This window comes from Salmo salar, chromosome ssa05, assembly GCF_905237065.1.
Source record: "Salmo salar chromosome ssa05, Ssal_v3.1, whole genome shotgun sequence".
Lineage (NCBI taxonomy): Eukaryota > Metazoa > Chordata > Actinopteri > Salmoniformes > Salmonidae > Salmo > Salmo salar.
The window spans coordinates 53,869,793-53,897,789 of record NC_059446.1 but is presented as its reverse complement, the minus strand read 5'-3'; the positions used below and the strand labels follow the sequence as shown (position 1 = coordinate 53,897,789).

At 41.3% G+C, this 27,997-nt stretch overlaps 1 long non-coding RNA gene across 2 annotated transcripts; it reads right to left on the bottom strand.

Moving 5' to 3' along the window:
* Nucleotides 1-27,996, bottom strand: LOC123743119 (uncharacterized). 2 transcript variants are annotated; one of them, XR_006769906.1, is made up of 2 exons: nucleotides 27,937-27,996; nucleotides 1-852 (listed from the first exon to the last, which is right to left on the bottom strand). It is a non-coding gene; the product is annotated as an uncharacterized lncRNA (long non-coding RNA). The 2 variants fall into 2 exon arrangements; XR_006769905.1 differs by lacking the exon at nucleotides 27,937-27,996 and adding an exon at nucleotides 21,561-22,130.
* Between the last annotated feature and the right edge of the window lies 1 nt (nucleotide 27,997).

Below are 27,997 nucleotides of genomic sequence, written 5' to 3'. Positions count from 1 at the left end.
TAGAAATCACACACAAGCTTCATTACAGCAAATAGGACAGTCATCACACTGGCACTATGCACGAGATAGGGGTCAGCATGACAGACACCCCTCTCTGGGTACATCATGGTCCTTATGCTCAGGATTGTGGTCCTCATCAGAGATGTAGTCAGGAATAGGTCAGGGAAATCATTAAATTCCCAAATCATAATCAAAACCCAATTAAATATCCAACCAAAATTTAGAATGACATTGCTCAGTGATTCACATTGGCTTTATCACCCAAAATAAATAAAAAAAACTCAATTTAACACTGGCAGAATGTACATTTATATTACCATACAATATATTCATGTCATTGTTATAGTATTACATTCCTCATCAGGGCTATAATTCCAGATCAGTATCTCAATGCATTCTTAGCCTAAATCACTATAAATGTAGCAGTGTATAGATCTAGTCTAAATAAATGATGGGTAAAGTTGACCAACCCCCCGACCCCCCCCCCCTTCTCCGGAATTTTTCTTCAGATAGCTTCACAGTTGAAAATGGATGGCCCATGATAATGTACCAATTTCAACGTCTCACCTGAACCCCACCACAACTCATTATGTCCCATCCATTTGCCAACCAGTATACCAGCTCACTCCACGTGGACTTCTGTTTCACTCCTGAGAGAAAAGGCAGTTGATAACTTCAACTGGATGCTGTACACCGGTTGCTGGCTCAGACTCGGGTCTCTCGATAGAAGTGGTGCAGGACAGGGCCATAGTGAACGCCATTTCTTCAACCGGTTAGAGGGGGTTTTCAGGTCCACACCGTGTTTGGTCAAATTATTCCTCCTATGCATCGAGATACCATCTCCACCATAACCTCAAGAAAGGACAAATCAGAACAACAATTCAGTTCAGTTCATATGAAAAAGTATTACTACTAGCAATATTCTTAATGAAAATCTCTAAAACACATATATATATCACATTCTGTTGAAACAATGTTTGAAATTAGCTTATACTCCCTTTTCACACTGTCAACCTCATCCCAGTCATAGGATCAGTCACAGAGTCATGATGTTTTGCTGATCATCCATCTGACCCAATCTGATGAGATTGATCAAACCAAAACAGAACAAACAACCATAGGGAGAGCGATGTCTCACTTCAAGGGTGACAGTTTCCACTTAGTGCTATGGAGAGGCCTGGGGCAACTACTGTAAACAACTCCAGTCAGCTGAAACTAATGTCTCCTTGGTTACAGTTGCAGGTTGAGCTCCACTCCAGCAACTTAAACTACAGGACCACACAGTAGTGTCCATTGATCTATTCATTCATCTTTACAGAGTGTGATATGAAGAGGGGTGAATTTTAGAACATTTCATAAGACCTAAAATTATACACTTATTTGTGATGTGCTCTGTGTCTGAGGGAGTTGGTGTTATGGAAACGTTTTGAAGTGGCAAAGCCACCACTTGTGAGAGGTGCCGTTTAAGTTGGCAAACACTTCTAAATGTATGCCTGCTTTGGCTCTGGAGTTGCTAGGGTGGTTACATTTGTAGGTCTCAGCCCAAAGCTATGCACAATACCCGTAAAGCCAAGCTAAATGGAACAGTCCACACTGAAGAATACTAATGAGCCTGGATGGAAAATAGACTTTGTATTATCAGCTGAAATGCAACATTTTACTGCAATATTATATCACTGTGAACTGAGGTTTATAATGGTTGAAGGAAGATTCCTCTTTCATTTTATTGTTTAGGAGGATTTCTCTTCCTCCAATTTCTTATTACCATGTTGACTCGAGACCCAGAAATGTGATCTCCTCCCTCCTCATTGAGGTTGTGGTCTCTGGCTTTGGCCTCTTTCATCCACCATTTTTCTGCTCTCCAATTGGGATAATTTAGCACTGATCAGATTCAGAATGATTTGGTTTGGTTAGAATAGGCTCAGAGCCCTACACAACTAGGGTCTACACAACAATGTTCTCTATCAGCCACTGTGAGGCCCAAGAGAGCCATTGTGTGCCTTAACAGAGAAAACCATAGACATACAAATATTGTTTATCCATCATTGGAGGAAACATGGCATGACTTCAGTGTTCCAAAAGCCATTGTGTTCTTCTCACAAGTTTTACCACCGGCTAAAGCCTGAACGGATCCACACCAGCGGATACTGGAATGGTCTGGCCATCTTCCAGATGCTATTTCCAGTGCCATGACTGACGCCAATGTTTAATTTCTAATTTCTATGCATGCCCGCCTCTAAATCCCATCCCATGACTGGCAAGATTGGGACAGGAAGCGTGGCATAATCGGAACCAAATATCTTTTTCATTTTGTTGTTTCTCTGTCTCTCTTTCTCTATTTGAAAATGCGGTCGGAGACGGAGATTCAGCCCTGGAGCATTCTAGAAGGGACTTGCATTGTGGTTTTCCGAAGAGCATTCCTCTCTGACCCTATGTCTCCTGGAGGGAGCGGCCATTTTAATTTCCTCCAAAAGCCACACACTTTCGAGAGAGGAAAACCACTGAAGCAATGTTTTGAATATCATAAAAGCTATTTCTAAATGCAGTAGGCATATATCAACCGGTGTATGTTTAATGCCAGCGATTGTTAAATACAGCTGCATCTGATTTTTTTTGTTTTTGGAATATTTATTTCTGGGTGTTTCGGTTGTTTGTTTGTGAGCTTTGTTCTTTTATTTGGTCATTTATTCTGTTTGTCTCCTGTTGTTAAGTGGTTAGATAAGAGCCCAGTGGGCATCTGTATCGTCTTTATGAGATGAAGATTCTTTACGGCTCTCTCCCCAATTAACAACAAACGTTCCCACAACTTTAGAGAACGTTCCCTTAAGATTCTCATTAGGTCATTCACTAACGTTTTCATAGGAATGTTCCTGTGATGTGCAGGAAATGTTTCCAAGAGACCATTCCCTTAATGTCAAATGGAATTTTCCCAGAACGTGGTTACCATGTTCTCAGAATATAAGATATTAATGTTCTAGACATGTTTCATGGGAACATGGCAAAACCATTAATGTGTCCAGTTTTCTGTGGGTTAGGAGAATATTCCATCAACGTCCCAGCAAACATACCCAGAACATGGTTGTCATGTTCTTAGAACATAAAATGTTCAAGACATGTTTCATTGGAACGTTGCAAGAACATTTGTGTAAAAAATTACTTTACACATCAAGTCTTGTTACTGTTGCCAAGCCAATTAAGGCCCTGATTGGTGAACCATTGATAGCTCTTTGTCTGTTGGCAAGATTAGAAATACTCACGCACACAGTGATTTCAATTTACTGTACATATTTGACACACCTCAACTATATTGTGCATGTTCATTTATGCAGTTATTATTATTCAACATGTCTCCCCCTGGGATTTGAACTCACAACTTCTTAGTTCACGGTACTCTGATTTTCCTGCTACGCGACCATGTCCATGACAGGTATTAGTTAATCTCACATCATTGATTATATTTACTTACTTCAGCAATGTAAGTGCTTTCTGTATAGTTGTCTAATGTTGGAAGTGACTCTGATCAACACTCTATGCAAGAGGTTTTATTGTCTTCTCAGGAATTCAGCCTTCTCTGTGCTATCTCTGTTGTGATAACATCCTGTAGGTCTGATGTTGGATTGGAAGTTAACAGTAATGCTATTGGTCAACAGCTCAGATCTAGAATCTAAACATGGTAAAATGGATATAAAAGGGTTGATTGTCTCTCACTCTCTATTTGTTCCTGACCTGATGTGGTCACTCTCTCTCTCTTTCGCTTTCTTTTTCTCTCTCTCCACCAAAAGCTTTGGGCCATGGCACAAGCCATGGATTATTTTTCTCTCTTTCCGTCTCTGATCATGCATAAAATAATGCCTTGTAATGCTTGTTAATGCTTTGTAACTTAAGATGTATGTCTTGTATGTGAATACATACATTTTATAATATTAATTAAATACACTTGCATTTAGAATTCCCTTCTCAGACTTTCTTGACCTTCCAACTCCTGCAATTCAAACATAGTCTCTTCCGTAATGCTAAATAATCTTTATGGAGTTAGTTAAAGATGCTGGTGGCCTCAGTGTGGTGGCCTGGGTTCGATACCTGCTACCTAGTTGAGTCACCCTACTCTCACATTTATAGCGATATACACTGAGTGTACAAAATGTTAGGAACACCTTCATAATATTGAGTTTGCCCTCAGAACAGCCTCAATTTGTCGGGGAATGGACTGTGCAAGGTGTCAAAAGCCTTCCACAGGGATGCTGGCCCATGTTCACTTCAATGCTTCCCACAGTTGTGTCAAGTTGGCTGGATGTCCTTTGGGTGGTGGACCATTCTTGATACGGAAAACTGTTAAGCGTATAAAACCCTGCAACGTTGCCGTTTTTGACACACTCAAACTGGTGTGCCTGGAACCCACTACCATAGCCCATTCAAAGGCACTTAAATATTTTATCTTGCCCATTCACCTTCTGAATGGTACACGTACACTGACTATACCAACTATTAGGAACACCTTCCTAATACCAAGTTGCACACCCTCCTTTTGCCCTCAGAACCGCCTCAATTCATCGGGGCATGGACTCTACAAGGTGTTGATAGTTGGGTGGTGGACCATTCTTGATACACACAGGAAACTGATGAGCATGAAAAACACAGTCTCAATTGTCTCAAGGCTTAAAAGTTCTTTAACCTGTCTCCTCCACTTCATCTACACTGACTGAAGTGGATTTAACAAGTGACATCAATAAGGGATCATAGGTTTCACAGATGTTCCTAATGTTTTGTACACTCCGTGTATGTTAATTATTGTCATTTTTAGTTACACTTGGAAATATTACTGATGCATATCTGTTTATTATCATAATGTGTATAGATTTCTCCTCTTTCACGCATTTGGTAACCAGCTTTGTGCATTTGTGCACCCCCCTCCAGATGCCGTTTCATGTTTGATGTGGTGTTTCTGGACGAGCAGATCCATGCTGCCTTTCCAGAGTTGGCATTTGACTAAAACATTCTCTTTCTACTCGATTAACTCAAAATAATGGGACCATTTTCACAAGGAAAAGGTTAATCAGCCATATTTCTTACATTTTCAGCTTTACTATAGCCTATTGGAAAGTAGTTGACCTACAGATTGAATTCCTTTAGCACAAGACAAGGGTGGCAGGTAGCCTAGCGGTTAAGAGCATTGGGCTAGTAACTGAGAGGTTGCTGCTTCAAGCTCACTAGGTGACAAAATCTGCCAATGTTCCCTTGAGCAAGGCATTTAATCCTAGTCACTCTGGAAAAGACTGTTGGCTAAAATGTGAACAAGGCATACATTTATTTAATTATTTTGTCATTTTGTTACAAAACTACTTATTACTGTAAATAATTCCTCTGCACAGAATCTGGTTTGAGGAAAAGGACACCAAGCCACCAATGTGGGCCCCCTCCGCTTACGAGGATCGCGTGCTCCCGATCTCCATGGCCGGCGTGAGTAAGACATTTAAGCGTGTTAACCCTCGCAAGGCTGCCGGCCCAGAAGCAAAGCAAGGTAACTGAACTAAATGACTAATCATAAAGTGCTTTGAGAGGCTAGTTAAGGACCATACCAACTCCACCTTACCTGATACCTTAGACCGGCTATTCCCAAACTGAGGTACACATACCCCCAGTGGAACGCGGAATGCCGTCGGGGGTACGACACATTTTTAAACAGTCAATTTTGATTATCCAACAGGGATATACATTTGGGTGACGTTTTCCTCTCGTCTGATTAGCCTCGTTTTACTGCCAAAAATCAAATTAAGCCATCTAGTGTTCAGCGAAATAACAACACAATGTCAAATACAGGTAGCCTAGTCAAATAATTAACATCCAATCACATTAACCGTTACTCTCTCACAGGAAACATGGTAATTAGAAAAATAAGCCACGGGAGTTTTTTGAGCGAGAATTTAGACGACTTTCGAGTAGTAAGACATGTATAAAAGCATCAGATACCTTTAATAAGAAGGGGTTAGAAGCGTCTTATATGGTGAGCTACCGAGTGGCTAGGACAGGCAAGCCCCATAGTATTGTGGAGGACTTCTTCCTGAAGTTGCAGATATGGCTGGGAAAATGCTGGGGGAAAAGGCCCTAAAAACTATACAGACAATCCCTCCATCAAACAACACATCAGTAACATGGCAGGAGATGTTTTGAAACATTTACTGCTTCGCATACAAGCCAGTGAATTCTATGCGTTACACCTGGATGAATCAACAGATGTGGCGGACCTGGCACAGCTCCTGGTATATGTCCGTTACGTTTATGAGGGGTCAATTAAGGAAGACATTCTCTTCTGTAAACCACTGGAAACCAGGACAACATGAGAGGATATTTATTAAGTACTGGACAGCTTTGTGACATCAAATGGACTTTGGTGGTCAAGATGTGTTGGTATCTGTACTGATGGCGCAAAAGCCATGACATGGAGACATAGTGGAGTGGTAACGCGCGTGCAAGCAGTTGCTCCCGATGCCACTTGGGCACACTGCAGCATCCACCGAGAGGCTCTTGCTGCCAAGGGAATGCCTTGGCAGCACTACAGTGAAAATGGTTAACTTTGTTAAAGCAAGGCCTCTGAACTCCTGTGTATTTTCTGCATTACGCAATGATATGAGCAGCAACCATGTAATGCTTTTACAACATACAGAAGTGTGCTGGTTATCAAGGGGCAAGTTATTGACATGTTTTTTTTAAAATTGAGAGACACGCTTTAAGTTTTCCTTACTGACCATAATTTCACTTGTCTGACCGCTTGCATGATGACGAGTTTCTCACACGACTGGCCTATCTGGGTGATGTTTTTTCTCACCTGAATGATCTGAATCTAGGATTACAGGGACTCTCCTCAACTATATTCAATGTGCGGGACAAAATTGAGGCTATGATCAAGAAGTTGGAGCTCTTCTCTGTCTGAATTAAGACACATTAAGCCCTTTGCAACCACGTACCTACGTGAGAGTGGATTCTCGGCCCTCACTAGCATGAAAACTAAATCCAGGCACATACTGCGTGTGGAAAATGATTTAGGACTGGGACTCTCTCCAGTACAACCCAACATTGCAGAGTTATGTTCATCCTTTCAAGCACACCCTTCTCATTAACCCGTGGTGAGTTATTCACCATTTTTGATGAGTTTTTGTTGTGACACCAACCTCCAGGTCGATCTCCTGTGACATCTGCCTCTTCCTCTGCCTCTAGCGGGGCCTTTACCCCTTTTCGTTTTCCTCTTCGTCTCCTGTCTTTTTTCAAATTTGATAAAGGATTTAGAGACCGGTGTCTTCTAATGGGATGTAAGGTGGGCGAAGACAGATGACACGTAGTCTGGGCTCAGTGGATTATAACTTTTCCTTGTGAAAAGATTCAGAAGTTGGTATCAGCAAACGTAATCTGCTTCCTGTTATTCTTATAGTATATAGTTCAGAGTAAGTTTAATAGTTGCAACACTGCTGTAGCTAGCAGTCTAACAGTGAAATCAAAAGATCAACTCCAATTTCCACTCTTAAAATAGAGATAGATTAGCAGGTTATTTCATTAAAATGCAAATATATAGTAGATAAACACATATAGAGGGCCCTCATTTTGGCTGTAGTCAGTGTGAAGCTTTTGTTGTCATTCTCTCAGGCTTTCCTCAGGTGTCAGTTGTCATGTAAAGATGGCTAGCTAGCTAATATTAGATTGGTAATCAGAAAGCAATTGTGGCTGATGACAGTATCAATGCTGAACAAGTTGAATTTAATGAAGTTGATGATTTCGTCTCTTTCGTGTCGTCTGAGATTCCCAAAGATCGGAAAGCAGCTGCGGTCATCCCCCTTTTCAAAGGGGGGGGACACTCTTGACCCAAACTGCTACAGACCTATATCTATCCTACCCTGCCTTTCTAAGGTCTTCGAAAGCCAAGTCAATAAACAGATTAATGACCATTTCGAATCCCACCGCACCTTCTCCGCTATGCAATCTGGTTTCAGAGCTGGTCATGGGTGCACCTTAGCCACGCTCAAGGTCCTAAACGATATCTTAACTGCCATCGATAAGAAACAATACTGTGCAGCCGTATTCATTGACCTGGCCAAGGCTTTCGACTCTGTCAATCACCACATTCTCATCGGCAGACTCAATAGCCTTGGTTTCTCAAATGATTGCATTACCTGGTTCACCAACTGCTTCTCTGATAGAGTTCAGTGTGTCAAATCGGAGGGCCTGTTTTCCGGGCCTCTGGCAGTCTCTATGGGGGTGCCACAGGGTTAAATTCTTGGGCTGACTCTCTTCTCTGTATACATCAATGATGTCACTCTTGCTGCTGGTGAGTCTCTGATCCACCTCTACAAAGACGACACCATTCTGTATACTTCTGGCCCTTCTTTGGACACTGTGTTAACAACCCTCCAGACGAGCTTCAATGCCATACAACTCTCCTTCCATGGCCTCCAACTGCTCTTAAATACAAGTAAAACTAAATGCATGCTCTTCAACCGATCGCTGCCTGCACCTGCCCGCCCATCCATCACTACTCTGGACGGTTCTGACTTAGAATATATGAACAACTACAAATACCTAGGTGTCTGGTTAGACTGTAAACTCTCCTTCCAGACTCACATCAAACATCTCCAATCCAAAGTTAAATCTAAAATTGGCTTCCTATTTCGCAACAAAGTATTCTTCACTCATGCTGCCAAACATACCCTCGTAAAACTGACCATCCTACCAATCCTCGACTTCGGCGATGTCATTTACAAAATAGCCTCCAATACCCTACTCAATACATTGGATGCAGTCTATCACAGTGCCATCCGTTTTGTCACCAAAGCCCCATATACTACCCACCACTGCGACCTGTACGCTCTCGTTGGTTGGCCCTCGCTTCATACTCGTCGCCAAACCCACTGGCTCCAGGTCATCTACAAGACCCTGCTAGGTAAAGTCCCCGCCTTATCTCAGCTCGCTGGTCACCATAGCAGCACCCACCGGTAGCATGTGCTCCAGCAGGTATATCTCTCTGGTCACCCCCAAAGCCAATTCCTCCCTCGGCCACCTCTTCTTCCAGTTGTCTGCTGCCAATGACTGGAACGAACTACAAAAATCTCTGAAACTGGAAACACTTATATCCCTCACTAGCTTTAAGTACCAGCTGTCAGAGCAGCTCACAGATTACTGCACCTGTACATAGCCCATCTATAATTTAGCCCAAACAACTACCTCTTCCCCTACTGTATTTATTTATTTTGCTCCTTTGCACCCCATTATTTCTATTTCTACTTTGCACTTTCTTCCACTGCAAATCTACCATTCCAGTGTTTTACTTGTATTTACTTCGCCACCATGGCCTTTTTTTGCCTTTAACTCCCTTATCTCACCTCATTTGCTCACATTGTATGTAGACTTATTTTCTACTGTATTATTGACTGTATGTTTGTTATACTCCATGTGTAAATCTGTGTTGTTGTATGTGTCAAACTGCTTTGCTTTATCTTGGCCAGGTCGCAATTGTAAATGAGAACTTGTTCTCAACTTACCTACCTGGTTAAATAAAGGTGGAAAAAATTAAATAAGAATACTAATAATTTACAACAGAAAACATAGCTAGGCAGCAAACTGTGACAAGACATACCAGACATGAAATGTACACTGCACAGCTGATAGTGCTTTGTGGGTGTCCATTCAATCCTCCATAAGGCAGCAAGCCACCTTTGCTGACAGTCTAAATCAGTTGGGATACGATGGAATTTAACCCTTTCCATTAAGGTGCAATTGTTACACTCAACAGCACAACATATTACAGGCATGTTTGCTAATTCAGCGATTTAGATAAAACTACTGAGGAAAATAGTGTGAATGCTAATGCTCTGCAACTGATTTTAATGGAACGATGCTAACGAGTTGGGCATCAGTATTGCGGGCACCACGGCAGCACCACTGTTTACGACGTCAGGTGCAAACCATTAATAGGGTTCTAGGTAGAACCATTTACAGACGGTTCATAGAGGGTTCTAGGATTTTTAAAAAGGTTCCCCTTTATGTGGTTGACATATATTTGGTTGCTGCTTTAGACTGATCACTTTTCCAAAGCGGGTCTGCTAGAGTAGCAGAGCAGCTAATGTCTTCACACACAGCAGAACATATTTCTTATAGCGACTAAGTTTTTAGGTCCCTTTCAATGCCTTTGTAACTTTCAGTAATAGTGGTGCTTAATAGTTGTCGTGTTTGAATGCATTTCACGGCAGTTGAACTGTTAAGTTATTAATGTAGCTTTCCTTGAGAGTGTGAGGCTCTGTCTATGTGCTGGTGTTGAGCTTGTCAGGCCATGTCTTAGGACCTTGGGGCATAGGCCCTCAGCTCCTAGAGACTGGCATAAATAAAGTACTGTATGTCAGCCATTGATTGCTGCGATTAAGTTACGGCTAAGGAGATGGCCTTTTGAAAATATGCCGTCTAATAAATGAGAGAGGGAAAAGACCAACAAATAAACATGATTTATTGCATGCCCACCCCGCCAAATCAGTTTCACCGTTACAAGAAAAGAGCAGAATGTTTTCTGTTGAAAGAGAGAGAGAGAAAGAGAGAGAGAGAGAGTGAGATTGATTGACTTCTGGGGCCACTTCTAGAGGGCAGAGGGGACCCGAAGAAAAAACAAACAACTTGTGGTGTGATAGTAGATTCACAGACTAAATGATTCTCAAACTAAGTTTAAATGAACTCCCCTTGAACCTCTTTCTGTGTGTGTTAGAAGTGCATTAGCGATGTGCTATATGATTCTCAAGCCTCCCAGACAAAAAAGCAAACTGGACTCTCGGGTGTCAGCAAAGGCCATATGAACGTTTTATGATGGAAACCATAGGAGCGTTCACTGTCCCATCCCTCTACCGCGATCTCCGGTTACCAGTGATACTCTGGAACACTAACGGTAAGCGAGACCGTTAATAGCCTGAAATGTTGACAGACAGGCCTGGGAGATAGGGTGTCCGAGGCAGGGTAGGATTTGCGTGGGCTCTCATTTTACCCAATTGTGCATGGGTGGTGGTGGGATAGGGAATTGGGGTGCACCTGTGATGAGGGTCTGTGTGGAGTGTTTGCGTGTGTGTGCATGTGTGTGCGTGTGGAATGTGTAGGCAGATGGCGTTCCATCAGGGATGTCTTTGTGATGTTTCACATCAAGCGAAGAGAAACCTGTTTAAAGCATCAAACCATAGAGCCTGCTTGTTTTCTTCTTTATTGAAATAACAGATCACAACCTTCCCACCATGGGATTGAGCCTATCGCTATAGAGCAAACGGTTCAGTTTGTTAACCCTCGTAGAATGAAGGTCTCAGCTACCCACCCCGGGCATCTCTCTCCCCTAGGGTCTCTGGCTCTTCCTAGGAGTTTGGGAAGGCAGCTGGTTTGTACTGTACCATGTTTTCCACATTCTTCCTTACAAACACACACTCACATGCATCTATGCACACGTACTCACAACCTGCACAACTGGAGAACTGTGTCCTTTGTGTGGCCCCACCTGTATTGTTTACAACACTCACCGCCCTCAGAGGAATGAGCTTCACAAAACCATAACTATTTGCATAATGTCAGCTCTATGCTGGAAGTGTGCGTTGTTCTCTTTTCTCTCTACACACAAACTCTCCAGAGACTAGCTCTAACATTTTCAACAGAAACGTAGATATTGACTATGAAGAAGCTGAAGCCTTATTAGTTGTGGAAGGAGGCTGTTGCAGAAGCATTCCGTCAATTACAGAAGTATGTCTAATCCCATTCCATTTGGTCTGATCTGAGTTTGATATGGATCAGCTGGGTTTTCCTACTTGTGCAATATCATGCTTCACATCTGTGCCATATTATCTGTTCCTTACATGGAAGCAGGCCCGGGACACGCCAAAGTGCTTCCTTGAATTTTGGGTCTGAAGATGAACATTCCAGTTGATCATGGGGTGACGCTACTCTGCCTGGTATTCCATGGTCGAGGATCTATCAAATTGGAGGAACTCCATTGCAAAGGCAGTGGAAGGTAAGTTGGGCAACCAGACAGCATGTTTTCATTTCACATCTCATTAATTACTTTGGGAAGAATCCACCACAAGAGGTGTCATGTAGCCTTGGACACCTCTGAGTTCAGGTTCAGATCATTTATTGGTCATCGGTGGAGAGGTTTGAATTTCCGTTGAGATGAGTTAAGACTACAGCTAAAGCACAAAGCCATAAACAACATAAATCGAATCATGTTACGGCAGAATCCGCCTCCCCCATGTTCCCCTCTACCCGCTCACAGGCCTTTCCACCTTGGGGGGGGTTCATATAGTTCAAATATTTTGCCATTCAATTTTAGCTCAACGCTTTCCCTCTTAAGTCCCCCAGGTGGGAAATGGTTGTACCCCTCAATACCACCACTCCCCTCATCCCCTGCTTGACGTAAAGACTGCTCTTTAGCAGTAACTCCAACTGACTCAGCTGCTGTGTGTGTGTGAGTAACACGCCGGGAGAGTTCTTATTTTATGAGTGCACCGTAGTGCATTATAACGAGGGATGTCTATTTAGGTCTGGGCTCTTGGCAGAGACCTCTAAGTAGGGGCTTAAGTACCAAACTTAGATGAGGAAAGAGGCCTGGGCCAGGAGAGAGAGAGAATCTCCTCTGTTACTAAGCCTTCTCAAGCCGCTGACTCTGTGCACAAAAAGGCCTGCTAACACTTTACTGAAACGTTCAAGTATAAGGCATTCTGAAGCGGTTATTAAAGCTCATACAAGTAATGAAGCATTATACCAGCAGTCTTTAAGTAGTGTTCTCAAAGGCCTATTTCATCTCTGTCAAAGCTAGCTCCTGGAATGTGGATAGTCTGTGCCATGGCTGTGCCATGTTACAGAGCTCTCTGACTCTGCCATGAATTGTTCTACGTTCTGCAATAAAGAGCCACGATAGAGCCCATGTGAGGCCCCAGAGCAATTAGAGCAATGGGAGAAGTTAACAACTCAAATTTGTCTCTAGCATGTGAACATTTTGTTTGGATACATGTTATATGCAGTGCCTTCAGAAAGTATTCACACCCCTTCACATTTTGTTGTGTTACAGTCTGAATTTAAAATCTATTGAATTGATAGTTTTTTTTTGTCACTGGCCTACACACAATACCCCATAATGTCAAAGTCGAAATATGTTTTTCCAATTTTTTACAAATGAATTAAAAATGAAAATCTGAAATGTCTTGTCAATAAGTATTCAACTCCTTTGTTATGGCAAACCTAAATAAGTTTGTTAACATGTGACATAATAAGTTGCATAGACAATAGTGTTTAACATGATTTTTGAATGACTCCCTCATCTCATCTCTGTACCCGACACATAATTATCTATAAGGTCCCTCAATCAATCAGTGAATTTCAAACACAGATTCAGCTACAAAGACCGGGGAGGTTTTTCAATGCCTCGCCAAAAAGGGGATGTATTTATTATTATATACATATTTTTTAGTTTTACCTTTATTTTAACTCGGCAAGTCAGTTAAGAACAAATTCTTATTTACAATGACGGCCTACCAAAAGGCAAAAGGCCTCCTGTGGGGACCGGGGCTGGGATTAAAAATATATATTTTTTAAATATATTAATATAGTACAAAACACACATCGCGACAAGCGAGACAACACTACACTACATAAAAAGAGACATAAGACAACAACATAGCAACGCAGCAACACATGACAACACAGCATGGTAGCAACACAACATGGTAGCAGCACAAAACATGGCAGCAGCACAAAATGGTAGCAGCACAAAACATGGCACAAACATTACTGGGCACCAAAAACAGCACAAAGGGCAAGACGGTAGAGACAACAATACATCACGCAAAGCAGCCACAACTGTCAGTAAAAGTGTCCATGATTGAGTCTTTGAATAAAGAGATTGAGATAAAACTGTCCAGTTTAAGTGTTTGTTGCAGCTCGTTCCAGTCGCTAGCTGTAGCGAACTGAAGAGGAGCGACCCAGGGATCTGTGTGCTTTGGGAACCTTTAACAGAATGTGACTGGCAGAACGGGTGTTGTATGTGGAGGATGAGGGCTGCAGTAGATATCTCAGATAAGGGGGAGTGAGGCCTATGAGGGTTTTATAAATAAGCATCAACCAGTGGGTCTTGCGACGGGTATACAGAGATGACTAGTTTACAGAGGAGTATAGAGTGCAGTGATGTGTCCTATAAGGCGCATTGGTGGCAAATCTGATGGCCGAATGCTTGAGAGCACCCTTACCTACCGATCTATAAATTATGTCATGTAATTTTACACATCTATTGGTAGATGGGTAAAAATAAAAAAAGCTGACATTGAATATCCCTTTCAGTATGGTGAAGTTCTTAATTACACTAAATTACATTTACACTGGATGGTGTATCAATACACCCAGTCACTGCAAAGATACAGGCTTCTTTCCAAACTCAGTTGCTGGCGAGGAATCAAAACAAATCAAATTGTATTAGTCACATGCGCCGAATACAACATGTGTAGACCTTACAGTGAAATGCTTACTTGCGAACCCCTAAACAACAGTGCAGTTTAAAAAAATATGGATAAGAATAAGAGATAAAAGTAACAAGTAATTAAAGAGCAGCAGTAAAAAATATCAATATATACAGCGGGGTGCCGGTACAGAGTCAATGTGCGGGGACACCGGTTAGTTGAGGTAGTATGTACATGTAGGTAGAGTTATTAAAGTTACTATGCATAGATGACAACAGAGAGTGGCAGTGGTGTGGAGAAGGGAGGGGGGAGGGGACTGATGACAATGCAAATAGTCTGGGTAGCCATTTGATCAGATGTTCAGGAGTCTTATGGCTTGGGGGTAGAAGCTGACCCATGCCAAATCTTTTCAGTCTCCTAAGGGGGAATAGGTTTTGTCGTGCCCGCTTAACGACTGTCTTGGTGTGCTTGGACCATGTTAGTTTGTTGGTGATGTGGACACCAAAGGAAACCGATCAGAGATTTCACCACAAGGCCAATGATGGCTTTAAAACAGTTACAGAGTTTAATGGCTGTGATAAGAGAAAACTGAGGATGGATCAACAACATTGTAGTTACTCCATATATTAACCTAATTGACAGAAGGAAAAGAAGGAAGCCTCTACATAATCCAAATATTCCACAAAAAAACATCCTGTTTGCAACAAGGCACTAAAGTAATACTGCAAAGCAATTCACTTTTTGTCCTGAATACAAACTGTTATGTTTGGGGCAAATCCAATACAACACATTACTGAGTACTACTCTCCATCTTTTCAAGCTTAGTGGTGGATGCATCATGTTATGGGTATTCTTGTAATCGTTAAGGACTGAATGTTCCAGAGTGGTCGAGTTACAGTTTTGACTAAAATCTACTTGAAAATGGTTGTCTAGCAATTATCAACAATGAATTTGACAGAGCTTGGATACTTTTTTTAAGAATTATGGGCAAATGTTGTACAATCCAGGTGTGGAAAGCTCTTAAAAATGTACCAAGAAAGACTCACAACTGTAATCGCTGCCAAATGTGCTTCTACAAAGTATTGACTAAGGGATGTGAACACTTTTGTAAATTACATATTACATTTTCAATACATTTGCAAAAGTTTCTAAAAACATGTTTTCACTTTGTCATTATGGGGTGTTGTGTGTTGATGAGTGAGAAAAAAAACAAATGTAATACATTTTTAATTCAGGCTGGAACACAACAAAATGTGGAATAAGTCAAGGGGTATGAATACTTTCTGAAGGCACTGTAGCTCAGGTTCAACATGACAAAGTCTATTTTATAAGTCTGAAATCCAAACTATGTGGGTCTAGTCTACAGAGGAAATGAAATACTGTAAATGTGCATAAAATGCCTGTCTTATTATGGGTTGGCCGGTTCTCTTCAAAACATGACTATTTTTTAATTTTCTCCCACGTGTTTCCAATGCAAAGGGTATATTTTGGAAAACACATTAGCTTCCTTGTATGGACTTCTTATTTTTCTAATGACGCTGTTAACTTCGAATGTATTAGCCCTTTTCATCCCTGTCACAATTCGAAACAGAAACATCATTCATTTTAAGCCAAGTTCACAGTTTTTTCCAAAGCGAAAAACATTAAACAAGTTCTGTTTGTTCCATCAGAGTTCTAAAACCCGGAAATTCTTGGTATGATGGTTATTCTCATGAGGGAATAAATAGTGAAACCAGTGCTAATCCACAAACCTACTGATACTGTGTTCACCTGTATACACTGTCCTTGGCCCAGTTAAATACAGTAGCGTCCTTTGTTTTCTTTCCTGCCTACAGCTTCTATCACATTTGTCAAACCACTTGAGTTGTATTTTTTTAACATCACGTCCCTGGATGAAAGCATCCTCAGGAAGTCCATCCATCTAATGACTGGCCAAAACTGCCTCACAGCTGTACCTACAGTGGGGGAAAAAAGTATTTGATCCCCTGCTGATTTTGTACATTTGTACGCCCTCTGACAAAGAAAGGATCAGTCTATAATTTTAATGGTAGGTTTATTTGAACAGTGAGAGACAGAATAACAACAAAAATATCCAGAAAAACGCATGCCAGAAATAAGTATTTGACCCCCTCTCAATCAGAAAGATTTCTGGCTCCCAGGTGTCTTTTACACAGGTAACGAGCTGAGATTAGGAGCACACTCTTAAAGGGAGTGCTCCTAACCGCAGCTTGTTACCTATAAAAAAGACACCTGTCCACAGAAGCAATCAATCAATCAGATTCCAAACTCTCCACCATGGCCAAGACCAAAGAGCTCTCCAAGGATGTCAGGGACAAGATTGTAGACCTACACAAGGCTGGAATGGGCTACAAGACCATCGCCAAGCAGCTTGGTGAGAAGGTGACAACAGTGGGTGCGATTATTCGCAAATGGAAGAAACACAAAAGAACTGTCAATCTCCCTCGGCCTGGGGCTCCATGCAAGATCTCACCTCGTGGAGTTGCATTGATCATGAGAACGGTGAGGAATCAGCCCAGAACTACATGGGAAGATCTTGTCAATGATCTCAAGGCAGCTGGGACCATAGTCACCAAGAAAACAATTGGTAACACACTACGCCGTGAAGGACTGAAATCCTGCAGCGCCCGCAAGGTCCCCCTGCTCAAGAATACATATACATGCCCGTCTGAAGTTTGCCAATGAACATCTGAATGACTCAGAGGACAACTGGTGAAAGTGTTGTGGTCAGATGAGACCAAAATGGAGCTCTTTGACATCAACTCAACTCGCTGTGTTTGGAGGAGGAGGAATGCTGCCTATGACCCCAAGAACACCATCTCCACCGTCAAACATGGAGGTGGAAACATTATGCTTTGGGGATCTTTTTCTGCTAAGGGGACAGGACAACTTCACCGCATCAAAGGGACGATGGACGGGGCCATGTACCGTCAAATCTTGGGTGAGAACCTCCTTCCCTCAGCCAGGGCATTGAAAATGGGTCGTGGATGGGTATTCCAGCATGACAATGACCCAAAACACACGGCCAAGGCAACAAAGGAGTGGCTCAAGAAGAAGCACATTAAGGTCCTGGAGTGGCCTAGCCAGTCTCCAGACCTTAATCCCATAGAAAATGTGTGGAGGGAGCTGAAGGTTCGAGTTGCCAAACGTCAGCCTTGAAACCTTAATGACTTGGAGAAGATCTGCAAAGAGGAGTGGGACAAAATCCCTCCTGAGATGTGTGCAAACCTGGTGGCCAACTACAAGAAACGTCTGACCTCTGTGATTGCCAACAAGGGTTTTGCCACCAAGTTCTAAGTCATGTTTTGCAGAGGGGTCAAATACTTATTTCCCTCATTAAAATGTAAATCATTTTATAAAATTTTTGACATGCGTTTTTCAGGATTTTTTTGTTGTTATTCTGTTTCTCACTGTTCAAATAAACCTACTATTACAATTATAGACTGATCATTTCTTTGTAAGTGGGCAAATGTACAAAATCAGCAGGGGATCAAATACCTTTTTCCCCCACTGTACAGACAGTACTATATATTTATTTTTTGTTTCTGCTGCATGTAACCATTTACACAATAGCAGACTTGTTGACATTCATATGCCATTACAGCTGAGCTGTACTCATCTTACTGTATGCCTTGAATGTATCAAAGTAGAACAATTCTGAAACTATTGTAACAGCAATTATGTCTGTCATGTCTTTAGATTCAGAGTGGTTTGACAAGTGTAGCACAGTAAAAATGTAAGCGATTTGGCAGCCTTAATTACCTTCACCAGTGGACTCCTGAATTAGCTTTCAGGAAAAGGGTAGCCATGTTAATAGGGACTCATATTTAATCTGGCGCTATGCCAGATGTAATCCAGATTTACAGCAGCATGAAATTTGGGCAGTTTTGGGAATCTGAACCATAGCAATGCCAGCGACGGAACAATAACCAACTCACTACTACCTTAGACAGACTTCCAGGCTGAAAAAAACTGCATTAGACTAGCCAAAATTTCAAGCTTGTCTATGCTGGTTCATAATGGTCTATGCTTGTCAAGCTGGTCTGACTAGCTGGTTAGGCTGACCACCGGGTTCTTGGTCACCTCCATGACCAAGGCCCTTCTCCCCTGATTGCTCAGTTTCGCCAGGCAGCCAGCTCTGGGAAGAGTCTTGGTGGTTCCAAACGTCTTCCATTCATGAATGATGGAGGCCACTGTGTTCTTGGGGATCTTCAATGCTGCAGACATTTTTTGGTACCCTCCCCCAGATCTGTGCCTTGACACAATCCTGTCACGGAGTTGTAAGTTGTAGAAACATCTGAAGGATGATCAATGGAATCAGGATGCACCTGAGCTCAATTTCGAGTCTCATAGGAAAGGGTTTGAATACTTATGTAAGGTATTTCTGTTTTTTGTTTTTAACCTGTTAGGGCTAGGGGGCAGTATTGACACAGCCGGATAAAAAACGTACCCGATTTAATCTGGTTACTACTCCTGCCCAGTAACTAGAATATGAATATAATTATTGGCTTTGGATAGAAAACACCCTAAAGTTTCTAAAACTGTTTGAATGGTGTCTGTGAGTATAACAGAACTCATATGGCAGGCCAAAACCTGAGAAGATTCCATGCAGGAAGTGGCCTGTCTGAGAGGTAGTGTTTCATCTTGGCTCTTTTTATTGAAGACTGAGGATCTTTGCAATAACATGACACTTCCTACAGCTCCCATAGGCTCTCAGAGCCCGGGAAAAAGCTGAACGATATCGAGGCAGGCTCTGGCTGAAACACTTTATCGCTTTTGGCAAGTGGCCGCTCAGAGTACTATGGGCTTAGGCGCATGCCCGAGTCGACCGAATGCTTTCTTTTCTTTTGTCTGTTTACCTAAACGCAGATTCCCGGTCGGAATATTATCGCTTTTTTATGAGAAAAATGGCATAAAAATTCATTTTAAACAGCGGTTGACATGCTTCGAAGTACGGTAATGGAATATTTAGAATTTTTTTGTCACGAATTGCGCCATGCTCGCCACCCTTATTTACCCTTTCGGATAGTGTCTTGAACGCACGAACAAAACGCCGCTGTTTGGATATAACGATGGATTATTTTGGACCAAACCAACATTTGTTATTGAAGTAGAAGTCCTGGGAGTGCATTCTGACGAAGACAGCAAAGGTAATAAAAATTTTCTTATAGTAAATCTGACTTTGATGAGTGCTAAACTTGCTGGGTGTCTAAATAGCTAGCCCTGTGATGCCGGGCTATCTACTGAGAATATTGCAAAATGTGCTTTCACCGAAAAGCTATTTTAAAATCTGACATATCGAGTGCATAGAGGAGTTCTGTATCTATAATTCTTAAAATAATTGTTATGCTTTTTGTGAACGTTTATCGTGAGTAATTTAGTAAATTCACCGGCAGTGTTCGGTGGGAATGCTAGTCACATGCTAGTCACATGCTAATGTAAAAAGCTGGTTTTTGATATAAATATGAACTTGATTGAACAAAACATGCATGTATTGTATAACATAATGTCCTAGGGTTGTCATTTGATGAAGATCATCAAAGGTTAGTGCTACATTTAGCTGTGGTTTGGGTTTATGTGACATTATATGCTAGCTTGAAAAATGGGTGTCTGATTATTTCTGGCTGGGTACTCTGCTGACATAATCTAATGTTTTGCTTTCGTTGTAAAGCCTTTTTGAAATCGGACAGTGTGGTTAGATTAACGAGAGTCTTGTCTTTAAAATGGTGTAAAATAGTCATATTTTTTTTAAATTGAAGGTTTTGCATTTCTAAGGTATTTGAATAACCCCCCACGGGATTACACTGGGTGTTGAGTAGGTGGGACGCTTGCCATAGAGGTTAATAAATTTGCAAACACTTCTAAAAACCTGTTTTTGCTTTGTCATTATAGGTTATTGTGTGTCGATTGATGAGGAATATCAGAATAAGGCTGTAACGTAACACAATGTGGAAAAAGTGAAAGGGTCAGAATATTTTCATGATGCACTGTATGTAATGTACTGTCTTAAATAATTAAGCACTTCGATGCTGGTTTATGATGTTGTGCTGGTGACCAGTTTATGCTGGTGCAGACCCAGTTAGGGTCTAAATATTTTCCGATTACACTATCTCTTTGGGAGCATATACCAGTGTGTAGGTTTAATTTGTGTTCCACATTTCTTAATATGGAATGACAAAGAACTGTGTCAATTAAGATGATCGTAAATCTGCGTGTCAACTTTACGTGTCATCTGTCTGCTCATCAAATTTGGACTGTTGATTATAATGACAGGGTCGATAAAATCTTAGATCAGATGGCACCTTCTTGTGTTTCCGACCCTCGTCTCCCTTGAGTGCTGACACAGATCGATGTGGCCTGAGGAGGTCCGAGCCCACAGGTCTGTGGAAACATCTAGAGGGTGATAAGAGGTTCTGAACAGAGGGATGACACCACCTCTGGAATCAGTCTGGAGTCATGGGCAGCTGCCCACCCCAAACGGTATCATCCTCTTAGCCCAACCTCAGGTCAGCCCCGGCCTGTCTTTCAACGAAGAGGACGAAGAGACTGAGAGAGACATAGAGCCCGACTTGGTAAAGTGTGAGATGTCCAGACTGATTGTGGACTACAATAGAACTGGCCAGATGGTAGAGACATCGCATATCAATTTACTGGACTCATTATGAACAAATATGACATCTAACTAACTCTACCATCCTGAAATATAAATATTTTTTAACACATTTGATGGAGGTCTGTGGCTTTAGGGATTTACAACTGAAATGATGAAATGTACTTTCCTCCACACTGACATTTATATTATTGAAGTCACTAATTCTAGCCTTGTGGCACAAAAAGAACCCATCCTTCAATGCACTGCAAACAACAACAGATCAGACAACCATAATCAAATGTTCTTTGGGGGCTGAATAGTAGTGACAGTCAATGGAGGGTAATGGACATTGAACTAGTGTTTCATTTGTTTGTTTTCTCTTATTCATTTGTATGTGACATTGTGAAATCTGTGGATTTCAACTTCTAGTTGTTCTAATCTTGGTTAGAAAGGTTAAAGGCCTCTGTACTTAGGTGAAAAGGTTTACCTTTATGGGTACTCACCTCGAATCCTTTAAATCCAATTTAAATTCATTGGCCTCTCCTTTGAAGCTGACCTTTCTGGGCTCCTGGGTAGCTGGATAGTTGCAAGAGGCTCACATAAAAAGGCCTGTAATTGAATAGCAGTGTTTTGTAGAGGGTGGAACAGGTGCCATGGTTGTGTCAGCGTGGAGTAGGAAAGTGAGTAGAGGCTGGATTTGGGAGTTGACGTGGGATTTGACGATAGCATAGCGTCTTGGCTCCAACCAACCCCGTCTCCCCACGCCGCCATTACCGGGCAGGAAACCGTTAAAGTGTGTAGCACTATGTACTCTATGTATGACTGCTCTATGCGTCACTTACATAGTTTGGGCTTTACAGAGAAATTGATCTGAATGTTGAGAACGTTGTTTAAATACATACAACGAGATCTAAATCTATAATGCCTTCATGTCATCACAATGCTTCGTAGTTTAATAATCGAAACATGGCCAACTGTATTGCTAAACTGTAGATCCCGCCATGCTGTTGTAACCATTAACAGATGGTCAAAAGGCTTTAAAATCAATATCATGCAACATCACTGGCACAGAGACACTGGGAAAATAGTCAAGTTCAGAAGTGCTTCTGAGAAAACATGTTTGGTTCAGACTGCATGCCCATTTATGATACTAGTGTCCACACAGCAATGTTGGGAAATCACACAGCTGCCAAACACGTCACTTTCTATTCAAAGTGTGTCCTTGATCCCTAGTAAGGTACTGGTTAATCATTGGTCTCAATCAGTATTTTTTATTTAATTTATTTAACCTTTATTTAACTAGGCAAGTCAGTTAAGAATTAATTCATATTTACATTGATGGCCTACCAAAAGGCAAAAGGCCTCCCGTGGGGACGGGGGCTGGGATTAAAAATACAAATAAATTAAATTAAAATATAGGACAAAAGACACATCACAACAAGCGAGACATAAGACAACAACATAGCATGGCTGCAACACATGACAACACAGCATGGTAAAAACACAACATGGCAACAACATGGTAGTAACACAACATGGCAACAGCACAACATGGTAGCAGCACAAAACATGGTACAAACATTATTGGGCCAGACAACAGCACAAAGGGCAAGAAGGTAGAGACAACAATACATAACGCAAAGCAGCCACAACTGTCAGTAAGAGTGTACATGATTGAGTCTTTGAATGAAGAAATTGAGATAAAACTGTCCAATTACGTCTCCGTAATCTAACATGGGTAGGATGGTCATCTGAATCAGGGTTAGTTTGGCAGCTGGGGTGAAAGAGGAGTGATTAAGATAGAGGAAACCAAGTCTAGATTTAACTTTATCCTGCAGCTTTGATATGTGCTAAGAGAACGACAGTGTACCGTCTAGCCATACTCCCAAGTACTTGAATGAGGTGACTACCTCAAGCTCTAAACCCTCAGAGGTAGTAATTTCACTTGTGGGGAGAGGTGCATTCTTCTTACCAAACCACATGACCTTTGTTTTGGAGGTGTTCAGAACAAGGTTAAGGGCAGGGAAAACTTGTTTTACACTAAGAAAGTTTTGTTGTAGAGCATTTAACACAAAATCCGGAGAGCGGCCAGCTGAGTATAAAATTGTATAATCTGCATATAAATGGATGAGAGAGCTTCCTACTGCCTGAGCTATGTTGTTGATATAAATTGAGAAGAGCGTGGGGCCAAGGATCGAGCCTTGGGGTACACCCTTGGTGACAGGTAGTGGCTGAGACAGCAGATGTTCTGACATTATACACTACACTCTGCACAGTAGAGTTGAGATGATTTTCTTCTTGAGGTTCAGAATAGGTGTTGGTTGAGTCTGTACTTGCCATCCATAAGCATCTCCTACTTCAGTATCTTATATTATTCTTTACTACGAAAGCTGCACTGTCTGTGGCCCCCTGCAGATGAGGGCAGTTTTATGGAACTTAGTTTGGATATTGTAAAGACCTGTGTGTCCTGACCTGTCAGTTAGGGAGTAAACGGCTCCAACAGGTGGGCTGTATGTGGGGGAGTGAGACCTCTTTTATCCAGGCACAGATTAAGAAAGTGGTGTCAGAGGGGTCGCCCAAAAATAAACCTCCCTGCTGTCTGTACACTCGTGGGTTATACCAATTCTGTGGGTCACAGTCCAGGGCTAATAGGGTACGTGGGGAAGTCCATGAGGGGCGTGACTCAGGGGGCAACTATTCAACTGTAAGGGTTAATGCAAAACCACTCTTTAGTACATACACACACACCCACACAACAGTTGAGGAGGGAATGTGGCCTGTGTTTGGTATTGTCCAAAAAGGTTTGTAAAGTGTGCGCTGTTCAGTCAAAGAGAACCCAAATATCCTTGGAATCGATATATCACTGGATAACTATTCATTAATTTACAATAAAGACAAATGTGTCTCTATTTATGTAGACCTGCTGTTTTCAACTCTCTAGAGACAGCAGGAGCGGTAGAGATAGTCTCAAAGATCGGCTATGAAAAAGCCAACTGACACTTACTCTTGTGTTGCTGACTTGTTGCACCCTCGACAACGACTATGATTATTATTATTTGAGAATGCTGGTCATTTATGAACATTTGAACATCTAGGCCATGTGCTGTTATAATCTTCACCCGGCACAGCCAGAAGAGGACTGGCCACCCCTCATAGCCTGGTTCCTCTCTAGGTTTCTTCCTAGGTTTTGGCCTTTCTAGGGAGTTGTTCCTAGCCACCGTGCTTCTACACCTGCATTGCTTGCTGTTTGGGGTTTTAGGCTGGGTTTCTGTACAGCACTTTGAGATATCAGCTGATGTAAGAAGGGCTATATAAATAAATTTGATTTGATTTGAACTAGTAAAATACTGCTCTGAACCATAGACTGGGCTCTGAACACATACAAATGAATTCTGTCAATTGGATAGTAAATCATATAGAATATTTGTTTAGATATGAGTGCACAAAACTCATGTTGGTAAAACTACAGTGTTAAACGTTTTTGGAAGGTGTTCCTGAAGACAGTTTAACACCTTTACACTACATTTCACTCCCAACCCCCAAAAAATATTCTGACAGAGATAGTGTATTAAATAAAGTATTGCAGCTAAATTATTTTAGTGGATAAAGAGTAGGATAGTGAGGCCTTTTGGTGACCCCTTACAACCGTAAACACTGCATAACAACCCCTGCGTGATGGAGAGACATCTCTCTTTGACACTTTAACCACTTTACAACCACTGACCTCTACTTTGCCTGCTCTCACATCTACTCATGAGGTGAACAATGTACTGTAGGCGTTTGCTTTTGGCTTCCTGTTTTAAATTAATCAAATAAGCTCTCAGATAGTACTATTTGTTTTGAGATTGACTTGTGCTATACATGCCACACATTTGGTTAGAGGAATTTGTCTTTGCAATGCAAAATTGGTTCATTATCGCTGTCCAAGGTTCTGGCAGAAGTGGCCATCTGTTTCAAGGTTTAAACCTTCCAAGTTCTCTTATTTTATCACACATGAGGATAATTTGATAATATTCACAAAATATCTCAGAGTAGGATGAGTTTTGCCTTCAAAATCATAATGTGTAACATTACATGTACGGGGGGGGGGATCTGAACCTAGATCTGCACTACTACTCTGAGAGGCTTTATGAATACAGGCCCTGCTCTTTAAATATTGATAATGACATGCCACAAATGCCAGTAATGCTACACTAAGCTTCACAAGGAGGTTAATTTTGTACTCAGGTATGTTTTTCTGTTTCTCATAATGTGGTTTTCCCACAATGAGTTTTCCTCCTGGCAGAACAAGTGTTACACAGTAGAAAACAGGACGCAAAGACAGAAGCAACTAGTGTCTTTAGGTGATTTGCTAGCAGGCACTGTTATAGGCTGTGTTGCATCTTGAGCAAAAAGCTTTTGCTATGAGTGGAAAAGTCTAACTTCCCTTTGCTAGTTACAGTGGTGTAGGGTAACTAAGTAAAAATACTTTGAAGCACTACTTAAGTAGATTTTGGGGGTATCTGTACTTTACTTTACTCTTTGTATTTTTGACAACTTTTACTTTTACTCCACTACATTCCTGAAGAAAATATATAATTTTTACTCCCATACATTTCCCTGACACCCAGAAGTACATTACATTTCAAATATTTAGCAGGAATAGGGAAAATGGTTTATTTGTAAATGATGTCTGAGTGTTGGACTGTGCCCCTGGCTATCTGTAAATGTAAAGAACAAGAGCATTGTGCCATCTGGTCTGCTTAATATACTTTACTTTTGATACTTAAGTATATTTGAGCAATTACATTTACTTTTTATACTCACATTTAAAACCAAATATTGTTTTACTTTTACACAAGTTGTCACGTCCTGACCAGTAAAGGGGTTATTTGTTCTTATTAGTTTGGTCAGGACGTGGCAGGGGGTATTTGTTTTATGTGGTTCAGGGTGTGTTTGAGTATGTGTTCATGTAGAGGGGTATTTGATTTATTAGTCCGGGGTTTTTTGGTTAGTTCTATGTTGTTAGTTCTATGTCTGTGCTAGGGTATTGTATTTCTATGTTTAGGTATGGGGATTGGGGCCTTCAATTGGAGGCAGCTGTCTATCGTTGCCTCTGATTGAAGGTCCTATATTTAGGAGTGTGTTTTGGGAATTGTGGGAGATTGTTTCTTGTTTTGCTGTATGCCTGACGAGACTATCTAGTTCGTTAGTTTTTTGTATACGTTGTTTGTGTTTTTCCTCCTTCACTAATAAAAAAGATGAGTATACCTTTTCCCGCTGCGTTTTGGTCTACACCCTACGACACCCGTGACAGAAGTAGTATTTTACTGGGTGATTTTCACTTTTACTTGAGTCATTTTTTTATTAAAGGTATCTTTACTTTTGCTCAGGTATGACGATTGGGTACTTATTCCACCACTGGCTAGTTACTATTTGGGTATTGTCTTCTAGCTGGGTCTACGCAAGGGGTTACTTGTAGGTTACTTGTGGGTTACTTGTAGGTTACTTGTAGGTTACTTGTGGGTTACTTGTAGGCTACTTATGGGTTACTTGTAGGCTACTTATGGGTTACTTGTAGGTTACTTGTGGGTTACTTGTAGGCTTACCACTGGAACGCTGTAAGTCTACTTGGCAGGGGAACATTATCACTATGTACTGTACATTCTATCTGGTCGATGTCAAGATAAAAAGCAAAGATTAAAAGGAAGTGTGACAGCCAACAGTTGATGAAAAGGTCTCACAGCAATTGATGGTTGCCGTTAGTCTACTGTAAAGTATAGTTCTACATGCATTATGCTGATGTTATATCTCTACCTCCTGTTTTTTTTTTTTGGAAGACAATTCATTTCATTTGGCTTCAATTCATCTGGCTACTGTCTTTGGCATTGCTAGGGCCAGGTGTTTTTCCTTTCCCAGGATTAGATCACATGGTCAGAAAAAAATATTGTTGCCTTAACCATGACCTATGAATTATGTATCATTGTATGATGGATTCATTGTGTTGTCTCATCCCCTGGTAATAGAAGTCCGTATTTGGGGTTGTGGTTCTTGTGATTTGAATGGGCTCAGTACTACTCAACAGAACTTTGCCTAAGGGGTTGTTTTATTCCCTGTTTTTCCAGACTGTTAGCTTGATTCATCCTAATGTATACCAATATTTGCCTTGCAAATACACAGCTAAAGGCAATGTCATTGTAATTCCGGCATCTGAACGGTCAGTGCATCCAGTTGGTCCAAGCACTCAGGTCTGTTGATAAATGAATGTCTATGGTAGATATTGAACAATTAATGCAAAGTTCATGCCACCTTCATCATTTCAGTCTTTATGACTCTGGTATATCTTAATCAAGACTAATGATGTTTCCTTCTGTCCAATTTCTGCCAGGACAGAAATAACATGCTGTAGTATAGCAACAAATTATGGAACATGCCAATAAGATTCTTTCTTATACTGTATATGCAGCGTACATGACCAATGACATTTCTGCAGAAGCGCTGTAGTGACTGCAAATTGTAACAATTGTGGTGGACTTTGTCAGGAGCGAAAATCTGATATCAACTTTGGAGGGGACAATTACATGACATTTTCTCAAGAGCAATTCCTGAGGGGGACACCAAAAGTAGTGGTGTAACACATAGCCTACATTGTAATATGGTAAACGTATATTGAGGAACCAAAGAAATAAGGTGTTTGCTGTACTCCTAACTACCGGTACCCAAAACTACACAACTAATCACAACAGCAATACCATTGCCTTTAACAAATCTTAGTTCAGTCACCAGTTTAAGTTGAGAGTGGGGGTATCCATGGCATTTTCCAATTATGTTCCTATTTTACAAGTAAAAAAAATTGAGAACCTTTCATAATGTTGCCAAACAAAGACTCAACAAACTTACCTGAGACTCCCTGTCTCTGCCAGTCTGTCCCTGCATATCTGTCCCCAACTCTGCTGTCTGT